Source organism: Amphibalanus amphitrite, unplaced genomic scaffold (genome assembly GCF_019059575.1).
Source record: "Amphibalanus amphitrite isolate SeventyFive unplaced genomic scaffold, NRLGWU_Aamphi_draft 000285F_arrow, whole genome shotgun sequence".
NCBI lineage: Eukaryota > Metazoa > Arthropoda > Thecostraca > Balanomorpha > Balanidae > Amphibalanus > Amphibalanus amphitrite.
Window position 1 is genome coordinate 684434 of NW_024881780.1, and position 7298 is coordinate 691731.

At 46.8% G+C, this 7298-nt stretch overlaps 1 long non-coding RNA gene across 1 annotated transcript; it reads right to left on the reverse strand.

The window, feature by feature from the left end:
- Positions 1-3116: 3116 nt before the first annotated feature.
- Positions 3117-4853, reverse strand: LOC122387382. Its single transcript, XR_006257576.1, has 3 exons — positions 4723-4853; positions 3799-3876; positions 3117-3536 (listed from the first exon to the last, which is right to left on the reverse strand). It is a non-coding gene; the product is annotated as an uncharacterized LOC122387382 (long non-coding RNA).
- Between the last annotated feature and the right edge of the window lie 2445 nt (positions 4854-7298).

Here is a 7298-nt window from a genome sequence, read left to right on the forward strand (position 1 = left end):
TATACGGAGAATATCCCATTGCGTCATTGAAAAGTGACTTACACCTCTCACCGCCCAGCTGGCAGCGTGGTGTAGTGGTGAGCACACTCGCCTCGTGATCTAATAACTAGGGTTCGATCCCCGCCGTCGGCCGAACTTTTTGGCGCGTTGTAGGTTAGGTTGTAGGTTTGTAGGTTGTAGGTTTGTAGGTTGTAGGTCTGTAGGTTAGGTTGTAGGTTAGGTTGTAGGATGCAGGTTTGTAGGTTGTAGGTTAGGTCAGGTGAGGTTAGGTTATGTTTGTTTTTGTTTGGTTTGTTTACCAAGAAGCATCTTCGGGTATAGCGCCTTCCTTTGGTTGGAAAAAAGAAACACGCCTGGGGGGGGCTATTCATAGCCCCCCTCCCGTTTTTCTGCAATAACTTCCAAACCGTATCGATGCCAAACTTTCAGTACCTTCGGCTGCATCAATTTGACACCTTGTGTCAAAATATGAACTTCTTAGCTACCATAGGTCGGCCGGAAATGACGTCAGAGTGACGTCATGTTCGGCCGATTTCGACGCAAAACATTGAATCACGGCAATCGCTCCCAAGAGCTCAGTTTTTAAAGGGACCCTCCCACCTTCAAAAAAGTTAATGAATTGGCACGAAAGTGATGTCGCTCGGTTCAGAAAGAGCGAAAACGAATATCTACCAAATTTCATCGAAAAATATTCACCGGTTTTCAAGATATTAGACTTTTACTTTTGTTTACTTTTTGGGATCTCCGCTGTTCCTAGCGACTTTATTTGAAAGTGCGGCATTTGTTGCGCGCAAAGCAGCATATACCACCGCGTGCTACCAAACGTTTTAGTAAAAGATTTAAAAATCGTTAGATCTCCGCTGACGTCACAAATTCTAAGGGGGCATACCAATGCACTAGCCCCTTAGAATCCGAAAACTGCAAGTTTGAAATTCCATATCTCCGAATTAAAGCATTTGTCGATGTTGTGAGTGCCCAAACCGGTATTTGCAGGCCATGGCCACCAATTTGGCTATCTCAACTCAAAACTAATGTTAAGGTGGGAGTGTCCCTTTAAGCTAGATCCAATTTCTTTGCATGAGAGGACTCAGAATAGACTGCGCTATCAAACGTCTATCTCGGATTTTCGAAATTTTGAAAATTTTGAAAATTTAATATTATAAAGTTCAAAATTTATATTTTTACATTTTTTTCAAAAGCTTTTTGACTTTTCGAAAAAAAAACGGAATATATGTGATAGAACGCGTTATTATGACTAAATCTAGCAAGTTTTAGCTAAACATCTTCACAAATGGCCAAGTTATACGCATTATTGCAAAAAATTCACAATTATTAATTTTTCAAATCAATTTTTTCAGCACGTATTTGACATCGTACGCCAATAAAAATAGCACCATCGTGTTCCTGAGCTCAAACTGCATTCAATAGACACCTTTTTTTTTGTTGAAAAATTTTAACTTCAAAATTTGACCTTTTTTGACCTGAAAGTGACCTGACCTAAGCTAGGGGAAGCGGGGGTAGCACCGCCATGTGGGCAACACCGCAATCCCCTCTATCGGCAAAACTCTGAATTGTAAATGTAAACACCTGCCATTTCGGTGTCCAAACGGAAGCGGCGCGCCGCGTGAGGTAGGTTTCGCTAAGATTCATTTGATTTTAATATCGCAATAGCCCATTTTGTGAATTACTAACCATCGTTGTAACCATTTGGCATGTTTTAGCACCAAGTAAGTGGTCATTTCAAGTCAAAATACCTCGATTTTTACGTTACATTTGAGGCATGAAGTGCTCTTCGTTGAGAAAGGAATTGCAGAAGAATCGCGTCCCGGCTTGTTTTCCCATCGGGCCGTTGTCGGTCCATGACTGTGTGTGGGGTAACACCGCCATGCTCGGCGGTGCTACCCCCAAGGGGTGGCAAAATGGATAAAGCCGCAATGATGACTCACTCAGCTCGGAGAAGAGCTTTAGTTAGGCCGCAAACGTCGTCTGTTTTTTAACCTCACGTTCGACTTCACTGGATGTTTCGAAATAAACGTGAATTTGTCAGGCTTTGTATGCATATTGTCCGCACCAAACAGTCTGATCTGTGACAAACTAACAACCAACTCTTGTGTGTCTTATATGAGTATGAGTTACTATTTCAGACAGCAGTAACGCTACCAAGGGCGGCTGTCACCCGTAAGGCCGATCTGTGGATAACACCACCATCGGTGGCGGTGCTACCCGCACATTTTTGGAGGACGAAAAATGCAGGACTTGTTTTCAACGTCTGTAAAGTAGCGAAATTTTATAATGGAGCGCTGGAAACTTTGCCAACATGTAGGAAAACATCCCTACTGTCACATGAATGCAACAGAGCTTCGTTTTTACTACGCCTATCAGCTCGGTGAGCAGAAATGCTTAAGGTGGCGGTGCTCCCCCCGCTTCCCCTACATTTGACTCAAAATGACCTCGAATGACACAGACGACATTAAATTTGAAATCTTTAGCCTAAATGGACCATAAAACATGTGTCACGTGACCGAGCATGATATAATATTTTCGTGACCTGTGATGACCTGACCTTGACCTGAAAATCAAAGTACAAGTTTGGTACCCTCAGGGTATCTAGAGCATCTGTTCACGAGTGTGTGAACCAAAAATGAGCCTGATCTGACTTGTAAGACGGCGGCCAGAGCCCAAAACGTGAACAAGCCAAAATGCTAATAATGTTTACTTTGATCTGACCTGTGACGTCATCGGTGACCTCGAGGTCAATGAAATTAGGTTCCGCTCGACAGTTTTTCCGGGGCTATCAGACGCCGTTTTAACTTTGACGATCGGCCCAGTAGTTTCGGAGTTAGGAGGGGGGCTATGAAGAGCCCCCCCCCCCCCCCCAGTAGGGCGTGTTATACGCAGACCCCCGTGGGGCGCGGGTTAAATCTGGTCGGACCAGATTTAACCCGCGCCCCACGTGGTCCTGCCCAGTCATGTTAAAATTTGGATCAAATCATTTTTCAGCGTTGAAGTCTCTCCGTACACAGCCTGCTTCTTGCTCCTTTTCCGAGACATAAATGCCTTTGCTGACCATCTTTCTAGGCATTTTTGCTGACGCATCAGCAGAATACGAGCTTCGTGTCGTAGCTATCCATTTGATCCCCTTTAAGTTTCATCTTTCATACATTTATAGTCGACTTAGAAATTGACTAAAAATCAGTAACTGAAGCATAATTGATTGCTGTTTTGTATTCACGCCTCCTTGATGCCAAATAGAATAATCATGCGACAGCTACTTGCGCTACGCTTACGCGTGGACAGCCAATGCCAGGTCTGCCGTACCAAGCAGAGGTCACAAAGGTCACACGCGGGGGTCACAGCAGACGGAGGGCGGCCAGGAGTCCGGTGATCACCACCAGCAGCGCACCGCTGGCCTTCTCCGCGGAGGACACCATCACCGGGCCGAAGTCATCGTAGGCAGCGCCGGAGCCCAGCAGCGCCATCAGCAGAGTCGCCATCAGCAGAGCACGCAGGTCCAGCATGGTGAGTCGGGGTACAGCCTGCGGCAAACGGGCCACAGAGTGTGAGGGAAACGAGAGGGCGAAAGGAAACCGCTGAGGATGAGAGGGAAACGAAATGGTGAGGGGAGCCGAGAGGGTGAGTGGGATACGGAGGGTGAAAGGAAACCAGAGGGCGAGGGAAAACGAAATGGTGAGATGGAAACAAGAGAGCAACAGGTGGATGGCTGGAGGTCGTATAACGTGGAAAAAGGATTGGGGAAATGCTAAAATATAAGTGCTCAAAGCATCAGCAATAACTTACCTCGCTCAATTAAAAAAGCAGACTCCTCTCGGTGTCTCAGCTCACTCTGAACTGCGACATCCACACGCCACAAGTCATCTGGAAAAGCCAGATGTCCTGGCGTCTGATGAATTGTATACATTATTCGATACAAATCCGTTTTTAATACATTTGCCAGACCATACAAAACCAGGAATAGCATAAACACTAGGAATGCACGCCAGCACGACAGACGTAAAAGGAAGGTTAGGGTATCAGCAACTGTTCGAAAAGACATTTGCTCCCAGGCAGGATTCCGTTAAATTGGTTGTACTGAGTTAGAGCCAACAGCCTTTCTCACACGGAACATTGTGCATCTATTCTAAAATTTCATTGGAATAAAAGAGACCAAATTGATCAACATAGATGCCAATGTTTCGTCGTGAAAGGGCTACTGATAAGGATTCGTGATCCATTTTTTAGCTGAACCATGACGATACTCCGATTACCTAAACCCAGAAATATCGTCAATCGGCGGGAATCACTTTGGTTTTGATTTTTACATATAAAGACGACGCTGACGGGGCTTGACGCACAGATCACTTTTACGAGAACAGAAAAAAACTTTCCTTTCCCGAAAACGGACATCGATTTATCTCAAATTAACCAGTCATACATACCTACAGAATGGAAAGTCTTCGCACATCCAGGCGTCAACAACGTAAGACAACAGCTCGAAATCAACCTGAAAGTTTTCAAAATAAGTTGCGCAAAACTGAGATCGTGGCGATGCACATCCACATCCAAAGGCACATCCACATTCCACATACCCGTTCTGTACATCAGCTGCGTGTCGGTCTGTGTATTGCAGTAGAAGCAAACATTGCCAGCGGCTCACCGCTGAGTGCCCCAGCTGCCGACCGGCGAGCGACCGCTCTCCGTCGGCCATTAGGCGATTGTACTCACGGGGCGCAGCGTGCAGATGACGAGTTGATCGGAGGAGAGCGAGATTGGCGTCGTCTCCAATCGGCACCCCATCCGTCGTCCGACCGGCTCGTCCATCAAACAAACGGCCCTCGCAGGCCCGCCGGCCGCCGTCTGTGCCGGTATCGAATACCGACATAGCGCCGGAGCAGACACCGTTACCGGTGCCGACACCGTTACTGACACCGATACCGATACTGAAACTGATACCGATACTGATACCGATACTGACACATATACTGACACAGATGCCAATCCCGATACCGACACCGATACTGATACCGATACTGATACCGATACTGATACCGATACCGATACCGACTCCGATACCGATACCAACACTTACATCGATATCAACACCGATATCGATACCGATACTGATACCGACTCCGATACCGATACCAACACTTACATCGATATCAACACCGATATCGATACCGATACTGATACCGACTCCGATACCGATACCAACACTTACATCGATATCAACACCGATATCGATACCGATACTGATACCGACTCCGATACCGATACCGACTCCGATACCGATATCAACACTTACATCTAGATCAACACCGATATCGATGCCGATACAGATGCCAATACTGATACCGGGAACGAAACCCACACTGATACAAACACAGACACCGATACCGACACCGAAACTGACACCGATACTGACACCGATACTGACATCCGCGCAGACACTAATATCGCCACTGAATGGAAAGCCATGCAGACACTAATAACACCCACTGATACTGACAATGACACCAGTAACGATATTATAACACCGGCATCGACACCATCCTGCGGACGCTGGCGACGCAGGTCACACATGGTTGTGCTGTTGTGTGGGTATTCATTCACACATTTATTGTAGAGCATGACTGCGCTAAGTCGCTACAATAGTTAGATTGGCGGCTTACTCGTAGTGGCTTATCTGGATGCACAGTAGGGAAAATGTCAGATCCCGAGCAACAGGCAACGTTCGGAGCGTGAAAAATGCTGCCGAGAGGAATAAAAGATGCACCAGTGGTTGTGGATTTCCATGTCATGATTTACCGGAGAGAATCTATCGGTTGTTGGCGGTTAAGGTTATTGGTTGTCTCGTAAAACAGAGGATACCCTGCCGATTTTATGGTCATGGAATACGTTATCATGCAGCGGAGACACAGCTTGGGGGTTTATTGGTTTCCACTCAATGATTTTTGAGGTGGAAATCATTCGTCAAGCGGGAGAATCACTGGAAGAGAATGAGCCTTTCTATGCTATCTGCTATACCTTCCCTTTCAAATCAGTCCCCATCCCACCCTACCTTACAAATTCATCGGAGCAGGGCCATCATCCGTCGCTAATGTTGCCACTCAGTTTCAGCCGACTCCGACCCCGCACCTGACCAGAAGTTAAGACACCTCCAGTCAGACGCCAGCGAAACGGGCTAAAGCCGCCGGGCTGCCCCGCAGCTGCACCTGCTGCTCAGGGAAGAGCTGCGCCAGCTCGACGTCTGCCTTCCCCGGTCTGCAGAGCTGCCTACACAGCCGCCGCAGCGTGGTCTGGACAATCTGGAACAGACGCGTGAACCGCGTACAGAATTAGCTGTTTGTTCTTGACGCGGCCCGATTTTAAATGGTCATAATCCGAACCACGAGAGCGAGCAAGAGAGAACGCTGATTCAGAAACTAGAAGAGAGCAAGTTGTTGCTTAACATTGCATTGTCGCCATATTCTGGCAAAACTCTGATACTGACAGGCACATTGCACAGGAAGTGGCTGTTTGCGCGGCTGGATGGCTGTCCCAGTGAGTGTCCCAGTGTCCCACCGGGATGTGCCTGCCCCACGGGACACGGGCTCAGCCGCAGCGACCAGCCGGCGGGCCGGTTCACTGAATACCTACGTCTTGTCTTTTGGTTCTCATCCTATGTGCGGCCATGAAATGGTCTAAGTAAACCTTAAGAGGAACTAGAGAACTCAAAAATAAATGACAAATAAGTCTTTAACAGCCTATCACTTTCCTTTTCGTAATCCTCACTTCACATAATACGCTAGCTATTGATTCAGGTTGGTAAATCTCTGACCATTTCACATGTAGGTGCCTATATATCTGGCTTTGACCAGCTGGGTTTTCCTAACTGCAATCGGGATCCTACTTTTTAACCTTCGCCCCAGTGGGGGGGGGGGGGGGGGTCATATGTTACCACCCTGTCACGTTTTTTTTTTGCGTGTGAATAAAAAACCGCCGCTTGGAGTAGCTTTCTGTACATCAATTTTGGACAATGTGTGAAATTCTTGACCCCAGGTCATGTCAGGTCCGGTCGTCAAGTTAACTGACCAAGCTTAAAAAAGTTTGCAATCATGTCCAGCCTGCAGTGTTTGTCAGAGAGGTTTTAAACTTGGTGGATTGCACGATGTTATGGGCGCCTATAATTTGTATATCTCGGATTTTTTATATCCGTGACCTAAGGTCAGGCCAGTGGCGTGACCTTACCATTATAAGTCAATGGAGAAAAATGAAAATGCCTCTAGATCCGTGTGTACGCATAAGAACAGTTCAAATAT